Genomic DNA, 19,243 nt, shown 5'->3' with positions numbered 1-19,243 from the left:
GGCAACGCGCGGAGCCGGGGTGGGGCTTGGGGCGGGGCCAGGCGCCGCTTGGGTCCTGGGAGGCGGGGCTTAGGTAGGGAGCCGGGGTTCAGCAGGCGGTGCCAGCCGGAGGTGCCTGCGGAGGTGGGGTGGGGGTGGGTCGAGGCGTTGCAGGGGTCCTGGGAGGCGGGACTTGGGAAAATTGGAGGCGGGCCCTGAAGGCGGGCTCTGGGGCAGATTTGGTGCCTGGGAGGCGGGACCAGGGTCGGAAGGGGCGTGGCCAGGGTTTCGGTGGGGGCGGAGTCAGGGTTTGGCGCCAGGTTCCGCTGGGCGGGGCGGCGAGAGCTCCCAGTCAGGCCAAGGGCCAGGTAACCATTCTCGCTCTTCCAGAGCCTTCTCGAGGGTCTTTTTTGGCAGGAGCCCTCTGGGCAGACGCGTCGTCCCTTGGGCTTAATCCTAGCCCTCCCCCAACCCCTCTGGGACTGCGCCCTCAAGCTCAGCCTCGGGTGCGGGCGTCTCCTCAGGTCTGTGGGCCGGTGGGCTCAGACTTCAGCAGACTTTTCTCGCCTTGGTAAAAGGCACCGACGCAAAGGTGTTGGTTGGCAAACTGCCGCGTACACGGGGGCAAGGAGAGACCGAAGAAAGCAGCAGGCCCCTCCAGGTTGGTAGGTGGCAGTTTTAATAAGTGAGGGAACTTACGAGGCATGTCGTGGGCACCTCAAGGAGAATAGATCGGTGGGTTGGTGGTCCTAACCAGTCTTAACCAGCTTGAACTAGAGACAGCTGATTCCAAGTTCCTGGAAAACAACTTGGGCAAACATCTTATTGTTTAGGCTACATCTTATTGTTTAGGCTACGTCTTATTGTTTGGGCTTAGAGGACTTGCCAGTCTTTTATAGCAAAAACTAAAGCGAGCTTGAGCGGTGAAGGCAGGCTACAGGTGTGATGGATTTAACAATGATCACCCTCGATTTCATTGACCTCTCAATGACGTCCTGCCTCTCCACACACTCCTGCCAGAATCTTAACAGTTTATAGCGAAGCCTTAACGGAGTCCAGTCAGTACACAGTCCAGTATCTCCACAGAACATTGCTCTCTCAAGCCTGCATTTTTTTTCTTTCTTTTTGGCCGAGCTGTGCGGCATGCAGGATCTTAGTTCCCCCACCAGGGATTGAACCCAGGGCCCAGCAGTGAAAGAGCCAAGCCCTAACCACTGGACTGCCAGGGAATTCCCTAGGCTGCATCCTTGAAACAGCTTCTGTTGTGGGAACGGGGCAGAATGTACTTCTGAGGGCGTGGTGGGGTGAGGAGACCCTGGTTGACTGGGACCGGCTCAGAGGGTCAACCGGCGGTCACCTTGTTACCCAACAGGTTCGTTTGCCAGAGGCGCAGCAAGCCAAACTCTGAGGCGCCGACGTTTGCAGCAGAGAAAGGGTTTATTCACAAGGTAGCCGCGTGAGGAGACGAGAAAACAAATCTCAAACCTGCTTCCCTGTGGGTGAGGGGCTGGCGTATTTATGGGCTACAGAAGCCGGGTAGTCTGGGACGTGGAGGGCGTGGGGTAAGGCGATTGTAAATAGGAAAAATGTGAGGTAATGGTCGTTTCACGCAGGTGCAAATGAGCTACAGGCATCTTCATGGGACGCTTGTCCAGAAAATGGTTAGCAGGTTCTGAGGGTGGGGTTTTTGGCCCTCTGACGTCAGAAGGTCAACGAACGGACACTCGCGCATGCCCAGTTGGAGGGTCGGTGGTCCTAACCAGTCTTAACCAGCTTGAACTAGAGACAGCTGATTCCAAGTTTCTGGAAAACAAGTTGGGCAAACATCTTACTGTTTAGGCTATATCTTATTGTTTAGGCTACGTCTTATTGTTTAGGCTTAGAGGACTTGCCAGTCTTTTATAGCAAAAACTAAAGCGAGCTTGAGCGATAAAGGCAGGCTACAGGTGTGATGGATTTAACAATGATCACCCTCGATTTCATTGACCTCTCAATGACGTCCTCCAACACAAGGTAGGAGCCCCTGATCCCCCAGCCCCAGACTGGGGTTAGAAACAGACCCCAGTTAGGGTCTGTTTCTAACCCATAGAGTCTTTCGTTCACCAAATACTTATTAAGCGCCAACTATGTGCCTGGCACTATCAGGCACTGAGGATGCAACAGTGAGAAGAACCCGAGTGGTTGCTGCTCTCCAGGGGTTCAGGGTCTCGTGAGGGAAGTAGGTATTGAACTAATTATCACACAAACAAATAAAGAAGTACAATGGCAATATGTACCGCGCCGGTGAGCACATGGAACTATGAGGGCTTAGAGTAGTAGCTTTGACTTTGCAGGGAAAGGAATCCGGAAGAAGAGTAAGAGTGGTACAGAGGTGGGGATGGGAAGAAAAGAAAAAATTTACTTTCATTTGACCTTATTATGTCTTGAGTGAAAAGCAGAACAGTGAAAGGCACTGGTGCTGCCTCTGGAGTTTGAACTGTGTTCAAAGTCTAATACATTTACCTTCACAAATCTCTCATAAAACTCCATTTGGAAGTGTCTTGGGAGCTAATTTGTTAAATGTGTTTGCACAAGGTAGATGAGAAGGACAGATGAAATCTTATTACCCCTTTCAGATGAGAAACACTTGAGCCCTGCTCAGCTATGAGAACGAGAGAGGAGAATTAATTCTAATTGAATGCATTTATTCTCTTATATCTGTTCTTCTTCCACCAGAACCACGTGAGCACAGCATCTGACACAAAAATTGTCTTATTCCGTCAACACTTGATTTATAAAGAGGACTGACTGTGGTTATTGCTGTGTTTTTACGCGGAATTAAAGGTTTCTGGGTCTGAGATATTGCATAAATCCTTTGAGTCACAGCGTCCTGGGGTAGAAACACCTGACATATGATATGGTTGCATCTTGTCCTGAAGGAACGATGTCAGAGCTTGGTCAGGCATACTGGTTCACCTGTGCTGTTTTGATCAGCTTTCTGCCTGCAGGAGACAGTGAACACCAAGAGGAATGGGTCAGTTAAACTCATAAATACCACACTTTCTATTAACACACATAATAGCTATTAATTGCCTTTCCTCTGAGGAGCAAAAGGACATGCACAGTTAACACCAGAGTAAGTGATACTGCATGATGTTATACTAAGATATTAATAAATCTAGGCTGGTCCAGCCTTCCTGATGCCATAGATAGCTAGCAGATTGGGGAAGAACCCTGAGTGGGCCACACCACTGACCTGCACACAGAAGATACCTTTATCTTTGTGTGCGGGCTTTGGTGTGGGGACAAAGATCATAAGGTAATACATCTCAGATCTGAACTTGGAAGGATCAAGGCACTGAAGGGATTTGTAATGTCCCATGGACCTCACAGGTGTGGTGTGTTCAGGTGTAAGTGAAGATTAGGACTGCTGTTTAACATAAAAAGTGAAAATTCCAGGTGGTGTTGATGTTTCAAGAAGCATTAGGGTATATCCAATTAGTCCTGTCAGTGGCAGAGGAGATGTGTACGTGCACATGTTATAGTAAAGATTCAGCGTCTGGATTTGAGGCTTTTTTTAATGATGATGATAAAAAGCTAATGCATTTTAACTGTATGGAATGGTTGCCTTTTAGAAATTATGCTGTGGGACTGGCCATTCAATGAGTACCTTGAGGTTTTTCCTTTATCCCTCCTATGGCTAATGGTTTCTGTAGAAAAGGACCAACTGATTTCTTTCTAAAATGTTGCTTCAGGGTGTAGAGACCTTTATAGGTCATGTTTCAACTTATAGGAAAATTTTATAGTTCAAATATAAATTATGTTAAATGTGGGCTTTGTAATGGAGTTAAGGTTAAGTAAAGTTCTGACTTTCCTTAGGCTGTTTACAGTATTCAGGAGGCCCCCTTACTGTTGAGTCAGGGGCTCTTTGAACGTAGAGAAACGGTCAGGATTGGGTGTAATAAGGGTTGCGGGAGGCTCAATCTCCTTATATAACTTTGGAAATGTAGAAAGAGGTGCAACAGGTCCACAGAATGCTTTGGTTGGTGGCAGGACCAGTGTTATGGGTTGAATTGTGTTCCCCCAAAAGGATATGTTGGAAGTCCTGACCCCGGGTACATAGGAGTGTGACCTTATTTGGAAATAGGTCTCTGCAGGTATTATTAAGATGGGAGGAGGTCATACTGGAATACAGGGGGCCGTAAATCCCATGACTGGTGTCCTTATAAGAGGACAGAACACCATGTGAAGACAGAGACACAGGGAGAAGTTGGCCGTGTGACGGTGGAGGCAGAGATTGTGTCTACAAGCCAAGGAATGCTGAGGATCGCTGGCAACCAGCAGAAGCTAGGAGAAGCAAGGAAGGATTCTCTGCTACAGATTTCAGAGGGATCATGTGGATACCTTGATCTCAGACTTCTAGCCTCCAGTTCTGTGAAACAACAAATTTCTGTTGTTATAAGCCACCCAGTGTGTGGTATTTTGTTACAGCAGCCCTGGGAAGCGCATGCGACCGGAACATAATTTTTGGGGCCCAGTGCAAAATGAAAATGGGGCCCTTGTTAAAAAAAATCAAGATTTTTGAGATCAGACCAAGCTGGGGGCTGTTCTGAGTCCTGGGCCCTGTATGACTGTCCAGGATGCAAGCCCACGAGGATATCCCTGGTTACTGGGTTGTCAAAGTGCTGGACCCCTAGGCACTCAGTAAGTGGTTGAAATGGATTATTACTATGTGCACTGATCAACCACAGAAAACCCGCAGAGACTATTCACTTTTTTCCCAACCAAAGGCCGTGAATGTCACACCAACAACAAAGAGAACCACAAGAACTCCTGCGACAATCCCGAGACCGATAGCTGTATTTTGGAGAGCAGATGCCCTCTGCATGTCCGCTCCTGTTAATAAAAAATCAGATGGTTTTAAATGATCTGATTAAGAGGCTGCTCCTGGGTCCCTGGAAAGTTTCCCATTGAGGTGCTAGTGAATATTAATTATGGAAACAAAATGTACATTTAACCCAAGGAAGTGCTCACTGTAGAGAAATCTCTTAGGGCAAGTCGTTGAAAGACGATTTACTAAACAACCTATTCGCCAAATGACCCATTTGCCTAGTGACCACTTTGCCAAAAGCCAATTCGCTGAAAATCAGTTGGTGGGATGTCCTGCTTATCAGTAACTGGTGGTCAAACACACCTTACCTCAGGCTCCCAGGACTATGGGACAGGCGGTAGGGGCCAAAGAGTTGTAGCAAAACTCTAAAACTTAAAAAAAAAATTCTCAATAACTTAGAGAATTGCCATCCATTCACTTAGTTTTCTGCAAAACAGCCTGCTTCCAGTAAATTCACAAGAAGATTGTGGGCAGTGGCTTGGAAGAAAGGAAAAGGGTGCAGGAAGCTGTTCTTTGTACTCCATTTCAATTAAGTGTGGTTGCTCTAAGCATCTGATAAATCATCCGGCAGTGTTCTAAGTCTCTCCCCGCAAAAGAAAAGCTGGCCAGTGTTTGTAAACAAATGAATTCCCAGAGATGCTTCCTTTCTTCCTTTATATCACCCAGATTTAGGATTTTGAAGTCTTCAGAATTCACAACCTCATTTACAGGAACCCCTGCCCCTCTTTTTAGCCATGAGTAGAGTGCTAAGGCTTCGTTCTTCCCCTGTGAGCAGCTTTCTTTCCTCCAGGCACCCGCATGCACAGAGTTGCTGAAGGAAGGCGGCTATTCAGAATCCACAAGGGGTATCTGGGCGCAGACTATGCATGCTTGCTGAGGCTCAGAAGGATTATCGCCTGACTTCCTCTATGGAGAGCCTTCCTTCTTGCCCCACAGGCACTATATAAAATGTCACCAACACAGCGAGGGATTTCCTACTTCTTCTGCTACCTGTTCAGAGCTGCTGATGATAATCTTGTGCTGGGGGCACTGAAGCTGCCAGGAAACAGGATTATTCTGCTTGACTTTTCCCGCATTCAGGAAACCCCCTTTTGAATCTTTTCTGTCTCAGGACACACTACCAATCTCTTAGTGGTGGCTTTTTTATCACACCTGGCTGCTGGTCATAAGCGTCTATAAGCATTTCCTGGGTGACTGCCAGGGAGCCACTGTGGGGCACAGGGGTAACCCCCAGGAGCTTCCACATGAGGGGGTAGATGTGGATGCTGTCAAAAGGCTCAGCCAGGTGATTCTTCTTGAGATCTGGCCCAAAAGCTCTGAATATGATCTTCATGTCCATGTAGACATTATCAAAGCCATGATCTCCTTTGTTGAAATATAATTTGCTAAAAAATAATAACAAAAGAGCCATTTTAGATTCCAGTCCCCTGAAAGAAAACTGCCCTTTAGTTAATGTCATGCTTGTTGGATCCAGGAAGTCTTTGAAAACTTAAATGACAAGGAAGGACACTGCTGTCTGCAGTGGCAGAGAGAGGAAGGAATGGAAGATCTTTAAGGAAGAGAATAAAGAAAAACATACCCATTAGAAACAGCATTAAGATAGTAATACTGACAGTTATAATAGGCTTAAACATAGAGGGCTTACTGTGTACTGTGAATTGTTCTGAATGCTTTCTAAAGTGAGGGCACTATCATTATCATCCCCATTTTACAGCTGAGGAAACTGCCCTGAGTCATGTAGTAGCCAGTGTTGGAGCAGGTATCTGAACCCAGACTGGTTCTAGAGCCAGGTATGTTTCTTAAGGCACAGAAGTGCATCTATCTATCTATATCATTTTGGAGTCTGGGAGGCGATTAGAGAGGAGGGAGTAAGGACTGTAGGTAATTGTTTAATGAATGCTGGGTTGGTTTTTGTCTGTCTTCCTTTTCAAATGACTAGGTAACATCAGTCACAGCACAGCACTGTTTATATTTTCTTAGGACCAACATATATTCTGGCATGTAAGACATGTGATGCTCTGTATATTGAAAAGTTGGTCTCCTAGTTGGCTTGTTCAGTATAGAAAGCTCTTGTCTGTTCAGCTTAGGCTCCCTCACCTGTCTAAAGAAACTGGTCCAACGGCCTTTGAGGCCATGGAGCAGCCTGTTAAGAACTGTTAAGTGCCCCCCAGTGATGGCCTCATGTGCTTTGCAAGCTCCTCAGTCCTGAAGTGAGAAGAGTCACGCCCATCAAGGCAGGCAGGTGGGTGGGAATCTGAGAAGTGGATTCAACGAGGGCACTGAGGCCCAAAGGATTTTCTGTCTAATGGTCAGTTTTCTGGAAGATTAAACTGATCACAGCATCCTGTCTCTCAGACTATCTAGTTGGTCACTCTGGGAATATGACTGTTTGATTAAATGTCTTAACATCCCTCTCAACCTGTTACATCATGAACCAGGTTTAAAAAGAGGCCAGTAAAAAAAAAAAAAAAAAAAAAAAAAGAGGCCAGTGACTATGGAATCTGTTCTTGGCAAGGCCTTATTAGCTCCAGGCCACTTGAAGGATTACAAAATACCAATAAAGTGTTGCATTTTACTGTGAATGTTTCCACTAACAATAAACAATAAGCTTATGAGTTTTCCCATATGTGTTATTCTCTGGACTTGTAGCAAGCTGAGTATACAGATTGTAAACATAATGTTTGACTCCTGTTCATAGCCTTAGACAAGGATTCTTCAAGCTGTACCTGGGATGGTCTTCTGTCACGTGATGTTTTGAACACCTAAACTTTGTTCTGCCATGAATTATTGGTTAGTAGTTAAAAAAAAAAAAAGACCTCACTTATGTCTCACAATTAGCATTGATTTTGGTACTTTCTTCTTCAGGCTTCCTTATTTTTTTCATAATGGATTTGTTGAGATATAATTCATAAACAATGCAATATACCCATTTAAAGTATACAATTCAGTGATGTCTGGTGTATTCACAGTTGTGAAACTATCATCACAACCAATTTTAGAACACTTACATCCCCCCAAAAAGAAAGCCTGTACCCTTCAGCCATTACTCCCCATTCCCTCCAACTTCCCCCGGCCCTAGACAAACACCAGTCTATGCCCTGTGTCTATAGACTTGTGTATTCTGGACATTTCATTTAAATGGAATCATACAATATGTGGTCTTTTGCATCTGACTTCTTTCACTGAGCATAATGTTCTCAAGGTTCATTCAAATTATAACATGTATTGTACTTCGTTTCCTTTTAATCGTTATGTAATATTCCACTGTATGGATAGACCCTAATTTGTTTACACATTCGTTAGTTGATGGGCATTTGGGTTGTTTCCACCTATTGTTTATTATGAATAATGCTGCTGTGGGCATCTGTGTATAAATTTTTAAGTGAACAGGATTGCGTATTTCTGGATATATGCAAATGGGAACCAGAAGGTGTTTTTTTGGGTCAATCTCTTGGTGATTTGTGCATAATGATCAAACACATAGGCTTGGGTTCAGACATCAGCCTTACAATTCTAATTCCAAATCACTTCTCTCTAGCTTTAGTTTCTTCCTCGTTAAAATGGGGAGATAAGAATACCTATCTTTAGGGTTGTTGGGAAGACAAAAATGAAATAACTCATGTTAAATTTTTAACATAGCTCTGGACACTTAACCTTGGTCAGGGATGTGTGTCATTATCATTGCATAATGGTAACGTGGGACAGGATGGGTTGTCTGGGATGTGGGGTGGGGGGTGGGGAACACTTGGAAAACAGTGGGTTGCAACTCATCATGCATGCACTTATGTTTTAATTTTTTTCAGAACGGTCCTTCCCTAGTGACTGCCTTCCAAATTCAAGATGGAATTTATTCATTTTAGAATCTACTCACCCCATTGATGTTATAACCAGAGTCAGCATACATCACGATTGGCAAGACCCACTCGTGTTTGGCAAAATGGAAGCGTTCTGGAAATTCCTCCCTCTTGTAGACATTGAGGTGAAGGTGTGCATTTTTCAGCGCTTGGTAAACGGCTTCCTCTTGCCCTGGTTTGGGCAGGAGCATCCCAAAGCTGCCATAGTCCACAATATCAAACTTGACCAAGTCCCTGAAGCTGATGTAGTTGGTCAGGAGGATCTCAGTGACTTTGGGCTTCTTTTTCACAGTGGTCATGCCGTGGTCAGATGTGATGATGATGTTGAGGTGCTCAGTCAAGCTGTGCCTCTCAATGGCTTCCAACAGGTACCCGATGGTTCTGTCTATTTGCTGAGTCATCACCCTCCTGTTCTCTGTCTCGGGCCCAAAGCGGTGTCCCACATTATCTGGCTCTCCGTAGTACAGAGTCACGAAGTCAAAGTCTTCCTTACTGAACCAGTTCATGACGGTATCCGTGTTCTCCCTCCACTCCGTCTCATTGCTGTCTGGGTCAGTGTACGGCTCCACCAGGGACCGCTGGACGGCCTCCCCTTTGTACTTGGCGCCTCCCCCGGGATAGTGGAATGACGCTGTTTTCCTCCCCTGCAAGTGCAAGAAGAAAAGTCCATCAGGGACATTTCTCCTATCTTTCTCATAATGTGCAAAGTCCAACGTGTCAGCATCCCTGCCCCAGTCCAAAGGTATGGAAAACATGTGGCTTCAGAGTCGGACAGGATTGGGCTTCGTTCCTGGCATCACCAGGATCTCGTGGAATCTAAAACACCGTTAACTGTGAGAACTGCCGTTATGTTATGTGCTCCTATGAAGAAAAATGCTGCCTATGAAACCACGACACTCCAGTGACTGGCATATGCGTTCCAATTTGGGACTGCAAAATGAAAAAAACAGTTCCTTAGAATGGAAGAAAAATGGCACTTTCTAAGTTGGTAATGGTGAGTGAGTTTAATCTCTTAGTGCTTCAGTGTTCCTACCTGTAAAATGCCAAAAAATTGATGGGATTTTTGTGAGGGTTAATCCAGGTAACTTTAAGATAAAGTATTGGGCACTGTGTTTTGGCCATAGTAGGCACTCTTTTCTTTGCCTCTAGACCTAAGAAGCCACCACAAGCCTTCCCCGGTGTGTGCAGTGGACAGCTATTATGATTGCCTGCCCAGCACCCCCTCCCCTGTCTGCTGGTTTGGAGCATCTGACATCCCCTGGTAGCTCTCCTCCCTACTCTTGCTCCACGCAAGATGTGTTGGGTCCACATCAGGCTCCAGAGGTGGGATGTGGCTCTGGCCTGGCCAGTCAGAGGACGCTGCATCCCCTGGCCATAGCAATTGGTTCAGCCTTGGGCCCAGGTCCCAGTCAGAGCCAATGAGATAAGATCTGTGGATTTCCTCTGGGGCTGTTGGAGAGGGGAGAATCTGCCTAACTGGTTCCCATGTATAATGTTTATAAAATTTGGGGGTGTTTGTGTGAAGGGGAGACTGTCATCTTGTTCCCTGTGCAGATGTCTGTTCAGCCACTGGGCTTGACGCCCAACCCAGAGGCAGACAATAGGGCAGTTAAAGGTGTGCTCGATGCTGGATTGCCTGGGTTTATCTTTTCTCTCCCACTTGGATGCATGTCACTCAGATGCTCTCCACCTCTGTTTCCTCATCTGTAAAGCGGGGATGTTAATGCTACCTCGTATGGTGGTTGTGAGGACTAAATGCATGTGGAGCATGTTAGTTAGTGTTCAATGAGCTCAGCTTTTAGTTTCCCGGAGAGGAACAAAGAGCAATGGGCCAGACCGCATGGTCAGATGAAGAGGGGGCAATGATTATCTCCTCCAGTTTCTGTCTCCTGAGGGGTCCTGAAACTGGATCTGAAATGTGCCTGTAGACCCCAAGGTTGGAATCTGCAGAAGGAAGATGAGATTGGAGCCTCCAGTCACGGCAGAAATGGCTGCAGCATGGGGCATGGGATTCCTTACGTCAGAGGAATGGGGTGGGTCAGCCATGAAATGCAGCTGAGTCTTATAAGGCCTGGGCAGGTCCTGGGGTTGCTGCTTGACCCTGAAGCCCTTGTCACTGGGGCCCAGTGACCTTCACCTTCTATGTCAGGCCATGGGCAACTACACAGGGCAGTAGATTATAGCCAACAGGAAAAGGGCCCTGGCCTACCACCAAGCCATCATGGGAGGAGCTGCCATCTCTTCCCTCTCCTTGTCACCAGTGGGTAAACCAGGGAAAGAGGTGTGGGGGGCCTGAGAGGAGTAGACCATACTCCTTCCACCCCAGGCTGCTGGGGCCACCAGAGGGTTTACGGTGAGGGTAGGGAGCATGCGGGGGAGCAGAGCTTTGACTTGGTTACAAGGTGAAGGATTTACTCTGAGCCAAACTGAGTCTTCAGGCCAAAAATGAGGCTGTGTTAACAACACAAGTGATTTCAAAGTCATGAAAATATTAAATGATTTGCTCCCCAGCAGAAAGCTAGATTTTGACAAAGCTTGGTAAAATTGTTAGGAAAATAATTTTATGTACACACACCAATGAGTTAACAATAAGATGGACCCATCTCACTAAATAGTTTCTGTTGTAAAGCAGCTCCTCAACCAGGACTGGGCACATAGTATAAGCTGGATAGATTTCTGGTTCTATGAAAGACTGACCTGCTTATTTGGGGAGCAAGTATTTTCCTTCATCTTGGCTATTAACTTGAGGGCTGTTCTGGGATACTTCTGGGACACCCAAGATTTGGATGTTATGAAAAACACTGTAAAGTTCATTGGCTTTAAAAGAACGAAGAGAGGGTGCTGGTGTGACGGTGTCAATTTGGTATGGAGAACAAATTACAGGGAAGAATTGTGGGATAGTGGCACCTGGGTTGTGGCTATCTGGTCTACAAATGGGCAGAAAAGTATAACTAAGCATAATGCCAAAACTTCCCATGTACCATTTGAGAGAGAGAAGCAGGAAACAAATTTGGAAGTTGTAGGGGATGCTGTTGGTACCCCACCAAGATCCCCTTACTGGGCCTGCACCCACACACATTTCTGTGAGGGTGGCTACTAATGTTTCTCAGTTCCCCCATGTTCTGGAAAATTCCCTTGCCAAGTGGCCAAGTCCTGCCTCACCTGGGCAGGTATCCTATACTGCTCCTCTATCCCCAGCAGCTCATGGCCAGTGATTGACTTCAGGACATAAAGCCAGCTCCCTGGCTTCAGGGTGGGATGACTTGGGGGTGCAATTCATGTTCCAGTGCTCCCCGTGAGATCAGGCTGAAGCTGGTCTCCAGCTGAGGCCACGTCTCACTTAGGTCCTCCTCCTGCCCTGTCAGTTTTCCTCACTCCCATCTCCTGAGAACTCTCCCTCAATACATTATGAGCACCACATCCCTGCCTCAGGCTCTGCTTTTAGGAAGCTTGACTTAAGACAGAAGTCTTAATACTAAGTACTTTGCGAGGTTCCAGAAGCTCTGCTATCCATAGCTGTAGGTGAAATATTGTCCCCTCTGCCCTCCAGCATTCATTTCCTATTTTGAGATCCAGTTTTATTTTCTCTAAAGCACTTTCCCCAACCTGAAATTACCTTAATTTGCTTACTTTTTTACTATCTAGTTCTCTCCTCTAGAATGTGAGCTCTGGGAAATCAGGGGCTGTGCTGATCTTGTTGAACGTACTTTTCCTGGGACCTAGAACAGGCCTGGCTCAGAGTAAGTGCTGACTGCTGATTAAATGTGGGTTGAATGAATGCATGAATCATGTCTCCTTTTAGGGGTGGAAAACCCATCCTATTCTCACTCTTGATTAACTTATGGAAATAGTTACAGAAATGCTTTTGCTTTTGGGTTCTAGCATCTTATTTGTAACCTCTACAGGTAACACATTTTCCTTTCTGATAGTAGAATTTCTATGGTTGCTTTAACTTGCAAATCCTCTAATATTTATTGCATTTCTGATTGGCATTAGACATAATTCTCAGTTTTTAGCGACGGTACTTTAACATCCGTGGAAACTGACTTTGCTGTCAAGTATGGAATTGGCTGGAAGGATGAAGCTTCTAACGTTTTGTAGAACATAGTTTGACTATTTTATTATTTAGAATAAGCTGACATTGACATTGTGAGGGTCTTAGACAGCCCTGCATATCCAGCATGTTAAATCTCAGATGTTCCCAACTTGAAATTGTTTTCTTGTGCTGTGTTCTCAACACATATTGTTTCTTTCTTTCTTTTTTTTTTTTTGTGGTACGCGGGCCTCTCACTGTTGTGGCCTCTCCCGTTGTGGAGCACAGGCTCCGGACGCGCAGGCTCAGCGGCCATGGCTCACGGGCCCAGCTGCTCCGTGGCATGTGGGATCTTCCCTGACCGGGGCACAAACCCGTGTACCCTGCATCGGCAGGCGGACTCTCAACCACTTGCGCCACCAGGGAAGCCCTCTTTTTTAATTTATTTATTTGGCTGCGTTGGGTCTCCGCTGCTGCACGTGGGCTTTCTCTAGTTGCAGCGAGCGGGGGCTACTCTTCGCTGAGGTGTGCGGGCTTCTCATTGTGGTGGCTTCTCTTGTTGCGGGGCATGGGCTCTAGGCACGTGGGCTTCAGTAGTTGTGGCATGTGCGCTCAGTAGTTGTGGCTCGCGGGCTCTAGAGCACAGGCTCAGTAGTTGTGGCGCACGGACCCAGTTGTTCCGTGGCATGTGGGATCCTCCTGGACCAGGGACTGAACCAGTGTGCCCTGCATTAGCAGGTGGATTCTTAACCACTGCGCCACCAGGGAAGTCCCTCAAAACATACTCTTTCTTTAAAGGTATCCCAAGCTGTAGTCTTAGGAAACTGTGATTTTTCTCACTTGGTCCCATAGGAATTTGAGGATTTATGCTGCTCTGTGAAATGAGCTTCAGAGAGAAATGTGTGTGTGAGCATGTGTACACACAGACACAGACACACATACACACACAATTGACTCTGTTTATTTGGGACCTATGATAAGCAAAAGTGCTATTTTCTACAGATTGTTTCTACTTCTGAGAAACAATCTCAGCACTTAATTGGATGCAAAAGAGTGGGTATTTACTATTCTACCCTTTAATTAGCATAATCAGTGTTTCCAGTAGCAATAGCAGTTGGAAAATCGCTAGTTTTACTGGGTGCATTATCCTTCCTTAGTGTAGTGTTGCATCAGTGTGGCTATTACTCTTAAGTTGCTTCTTTAAAACAGAGTTGGTACTTCTTATGGCAAAGCCTGACTGTTGGGTTTTGTACAGAATCTACCAAAACTCTTCAGAACCAATCGTTAAGGAAAGAGTTTTAGTTTGTTTTTTTCTGTCTTGTTTCCTTTTTTAGGGGACTGAATTAATGTCAAAAAGCGCACGGGTTTTAGGAAGGCCTGTGAAGTGTTCATCACAGTTGTGCTTTGGTGGAGAGTATATTTAGTGGTTTAGGGAAAGGAGTTAGTTACTTGTTCTAGGGAATGGCTGAGAGGAAAGAGATGGACTCCATGTTTTTGAAATTCAGAAGTTGAGGTTGGTTCTGAGTGTTTTCATTGCTTTTCTGTATTCTGGAGGCGTCACTGAACAGAAGGAAGCTAGATGGCCAAGATTCTGTGTTTTCTCCCCCTCCCACACATTTTCGGAGGTCGGATTATTATTCTCAGAATCTTTATGATGTGTGATAGACACGGATTGAGCCAATACTGGGATGCATTATGTTTCTATTAATACTTTTCTAAGCAGAAGCTGACGGCACCCTCTTTCTCACACCTCTTCCAAGTTTGGAAGCTATTGTCTGGAGACCTGGCTGACACCGAGAACCGTAGCTGCCCTCCCCACCCTCTCTCCAAATCCCCTCCTGGTGGTAGCCTACCATGGTCCGGTCTTGGAAGACATGAGAATCTCACCCATATCATCCCTCTGCCATGTCACATCTTAATATGATCTGTGGCTCTTCCATAGAGAGGAGAAACATGCTCCTAGGTTTTTATGGTTTTCCTGGGTCTCACAGTCATGGCTGTCTGCCTTTCTCTGAGAATTAGGGCTTACTGAACTTGGTGAAACACCTCAGCCATTGATCAGGTTCAGTTATCCCAGGAGCTCATTTAAAATCCCAGCCTGCTCTCATTGGAGCCTCTCTGTTCATAGCCTGACCATTGGGGAAGTCCTGATGGAGTGGATACACTCGTGGACCATGGATGGTGGAGACAAAAGTGGTTGGGAATCCCATCTCCTAGGCATCATCTGCCAAGGGACACCGATTCTCATGAATCATGATGGACTCTGGCAGTATTAATGGCACTGACGGAAAACATTTTAGTCCTATTAAAGGTTAACGCATCAGTCTCCACAAAGCCTGCCTGGAAGAGACTCAGAAGAAGGAAGGAATTTTCCAATGATGGGTACAGGGCAGGCCACCCTCCTGCAGCCCTGCCCGACAATGCAGATGTGTCCCCGAATGGCATTTGGCATTTGTGCCCCTGTTTCTGGGGTGGGAGGGGTTGACCTGGGGCCGCAGGTTTGCTCTGATTACAGGAGCTTTTGCACCACCTCCTCAGGGAGCTGGCTGATGGCCCTGTCCTGGGCAGGAGCTGCTAACGGCAGAACGCGATGAACCAACTTGACATTCGCTTGCCAAACAAGTGGTGTGTTGTCAGTCGCCTGGCCCTGCACCAGACCCTCTTTTTGCACAACTGCTTATGAATTCAGCAAAGAAGAAAAGCACTCTGATTATGAATTGAGCAGGAGGAAACAAAGCCCTGCAAATAAATGACAAGGAGACAAGAACCATGTATAAGAAAACACCAGGAAGGGAGAATGCCACCAGAAGCCTCATGCCAGTGAACAAATTCCTTAGCAAGAGAGGCCCTGGGTTTTGAATAGTGAATTAAGGAAGACTATCCAGACCTTCTTAGCAGCTAGGCAGATACAAGATTCACTCCGAAATCCATGACTAAATGCTTTGGCCACTGAAGAAATATTATGTCATGGTTAAGAGTTAAGAGTTGCTGAACCCAGAGTGAGTTCACATCCTAGCTCTGCCTCTCACTAACTTTGTGACTGTGAGAAGTTGTGGTATCACCTGGTGCCTCAGTTTACTCATTTGTTAAAGGGGCATAACCTTAGCACCCACCTCAGGGTTGTGATAAATTAATATACGTAAAGCACTTAAATCAGGGCCTGGTGCATAGTGAGTGTTATGATTGTTATTTTTCTTGTACGGACAGTTTATTTGCATGGTCTATGCCTCAAAGTTTAAAAATGTTGGGGCTTCCCTGGTGGCGCAGTGGTTGAGAGTCCGTCTGCCGATGCAGGGGACACGGGTTCGTGCCCTGGTCTGGGAGGACCCCACATGCCGCAGAGCGGCTGGGCCCGTGAGCCATGGCCACTGAGCCTGCGCATCCGGAACCTGTGCTCCGCAACGGGAGAGGCCACAACAGTGAGAAGCCTATGTACCGCAAAAAAAAAAAAAAAAAAAAAAAAAAAAAATGTGACAGAAGAGGAAGGACTCTAGAGCCCAACACTTAATGAACCTGAGGTAGAGTAGGGTCATTGACAGCCCCCTGTGATTCTTCTAGAGCTGTGTTGTCCAATATGGTAGCCCCTCGCCTGTGTAGTATTTAGATTTAAATTGAAATTAATTAAAATGAAATACAATTAAACATTCAGTTTCTCAGTCTTACCAGTCACATTTCAAGGGCTCAATTACCACCTGTGGCTTGTGGATTCCACATTGGACCATGCAGAATAGAACATGTCCATTATCACAGAATGTTCCATTGGATAGTTCTGGCCTACAGCTGTAGTGACCTGTAGCTGAAGTCCTGCTAAAATGGTTCAGCTTCCATTCATAAGAATGATCATTTCAAGCAGTTAGTGCCAAACAACTTACATGCGTTATCACAGTTAATCCTTCCAACAAGCCTATGAAGCAGGGATTCTGGCCATCCTCATTCTATGGGTGGGGCAAATCAAGCACAGAGTGGAGGTCATTGCTGAAGGTCACAGAGCTGGAGAAGGGTGGAGCTGGTTGGACCCTGCTCTGGGAGTGTAAGTCCACAGACGGTTCTGAGCTGCTGCAATTATACCCCCTTGCAATGTAATGTGCACGGCATGGGCTGGGAGCACAGAGATGAAGTGTCAGGACCCGAGGAAGCTTTGGAGCCAAGGCTGGTGTCTTGGGGGAAGAGGAGGAGGATCTGTTCTGAAGTGATGACTCTGGAAGCTCATTGAGAAAATGCAAAAGCTGGTAACAGGTTTGGGGCTGGGAGTTCAACGCACTAATTTCATTTCTGCCTTTTCAAAGCAATAATGAGTGGCTGCTGGGATACTTTCAAGCAAATGTTCTCATCAGAGCTTTTCATGCCTTGAGTGGTCAACTTTGTTCCTAAGGGATTTTATGCCTAAGTCAGAGGCAAGTGTATGAAGAGATATTTATTAAAGAGCTGCTGGGTCCAGACCCTATGATGAGCCCTGGAGGTACAATCATGATTAAGCCAACTCTGCCCTCATGGAGCCTCATCCATCCATAAGAGCTAAAACTTACTGAGATATGCCTTAAGTGCACATCTTATTTAATCCTTACATGAACTCTATTAAATAAGAGCATCATCATGATCCCTATACCACATTTAGGGAAACAGATGCTTAGAGAGGTTAAGTCATTTGCCCAAGGCCACACAACGTCTAACCCGCCACCCACATGCCTAGGAATGAGAGACGATGTCCCAGGAAGTCAGCGCAGGGTTTCTGGTGGTACCTGTCTCTGGGCTGTGATCCAGAGGGGGAGAATGCCATTGTCCTACCACTCAGTCTTGTTCTGTGTGGTCTTGATGGAATACTTCCAGAGTGTCTCTGTGTTAAACATCATGTTGTGAATGACTCTGTGATCTTCGATCCAGCAACCTTGGGAATAAAGGAGAGAAGGTACTGTTAAGTTCTATGAACGGATGCTGCCAGGGGTGTCCATGTGTTCTTAAGACCACCTCCCCCAGCATCCTTCTGGTTGGCCTACTTAATCCTGGGGCTGTCCCTCTGGGCTTCAGACTTGTTTCTCTGGGATGCAAACATTGGCAGCCACAAAGGAAGGGTCATCACATCTCACACCTGTCAGATTGGATCTGCTCCCTGGAACAGACCTCACAGCCCTGGGAGAAGTTGGTGGAAGCTGATGAGGGAGCGGGGAAGGCAGGGGGTGGGGAGGCCAAGTTCCTCGGGTTATTCTGTGTCCAGAAGCTGAGAACCTGGGATTTGGACACTTCCTGTGGGATGAGTTTCCTCATTTGCTTGTGACGATATGATTCTGTATGGAACATCCAGTGGGCCTGATTCTCGGCAAACATCCCAGGGTTTCTCCTAGGATTCCCATGGGCTGCACTGTTTGAAGCAACCAAGGGAATCAGGAGGGATTTCATTCTTTCTTTCTTTCTTTCTTTCTTTTTTTTTGCCACGTGGCATGTGGGATCCTCATTCCCTGACAAGGGATCAAACCGGCCCCCCCCAGCCCCCGCCTCACATTGGAAGTGAGGAGTCTTAACCACTGGACCACCAGGGAAGTCCCAGGAAGGATTTCTAGACGTAGATGGGTGCAGACTTATTTCTTTCTGCTTAGGGAAAGAAGACAGATACTGGGGGAATGTAAGCTAGATTGTTCTTGAGAACATAGCAATTGAACCAGATATGGAAAAAACCCCTGTGATCTTACATTGCACCAGTGAAAAGGGGACTGCACGTGGAGGCCAGTCTAAAGAGGGAGTTGAAAGATCCAAGGAGAGAGCTGAGTGTCCACTCCCTTGCCTCCTGGGAGATGGAGCCTCTGGGTGACCCTACTGACTGTAATAAGATAGTGATGATGTCTCCAATGTCCATGGTAAGAGGGACATTCTGTGACTAGAACTTGATGGTCATGGGCACAGAGAAGGGAAAAGCTCTCCACTTGGTCAGAGTCGCTGCCAGACTGCTGGTGGGTAAAGTCCCCCTAGGGTGGCCAAAGCTTTCAATGGGGAAGAAGCAAACACAGTTGTGTTTTTATTGTTTCTGCCTTGCTGGCAGGCCTGACAACCAACCACGAGTGGGGTCACCAGAAAGAAGTTGTGCTGCTGCCAGGGATTGGGACCTCGAGGTGTCAAGATTTGGTCAGGGATCAAGTCAGACTGTTGACAGGGGAAGAGCATGGACTTAGAGTCCATGAGAGCTGGGTGCCAACCCTGACCTGGCTTCTGAACTTGTTGTGTGAACTTGAACAAGCCTTGGTTTGCATGTGTAATGGGGGGTAGATCTGTGTGATGGAATCATGGCACACATTTACCATCATGCCATACGCCAACGCCTTTTTCTGAGTTACTTCGGGAACATTAACTCATCTAAAGCTCCCAATAGCCCTGTAAGGTGGGAACTATTATAGCCCCCTTAGAGCTTTCCCTCTTTGCAGGAAACAGAGGCACAGAGTTTACTCAAGGTCGTAAGGCAGAGTTCGGTGTGGAACCTGGGAAATTTGATTACAGCCCCTGCTCCTCCCTACCCCAGGT

General features: G+C 46.5%; 1 pseudogene; it reads right to left on the bottom strand.

Moving 5' to 3' along the window:
* Window positions 1–69: 69 nt before the first annotated feature.
* Window positions 70–19,243, bottom strand: part of LOC137206547 (ectonucleotide pyrophosphatase/phosphodiesterase family member 7-like) — a 38,559-nt pseudogene continuing 19,385 nt past the window's right edge.

The sequence above is a fragment of the Pseudorca crassidens genome, chromosome 15, assembly GCF_039906515.1.
Source record: "Pseudorca crassidens isolate mPseCra1 chromosome 15, mPseCra1.hap1, whole genome shotgun sequence".
Lineage (NCBI taxonomy): Eukaryota > Metazoa > Chordata > Mammalia > Artiodactyla > Delphinidae > Pseudorca > Pseudorca crassidens.
Note: the sequence above shows the minus strand (reverse complement) of the source record. Positions and strands in the feature narration are given on the sequence as shown.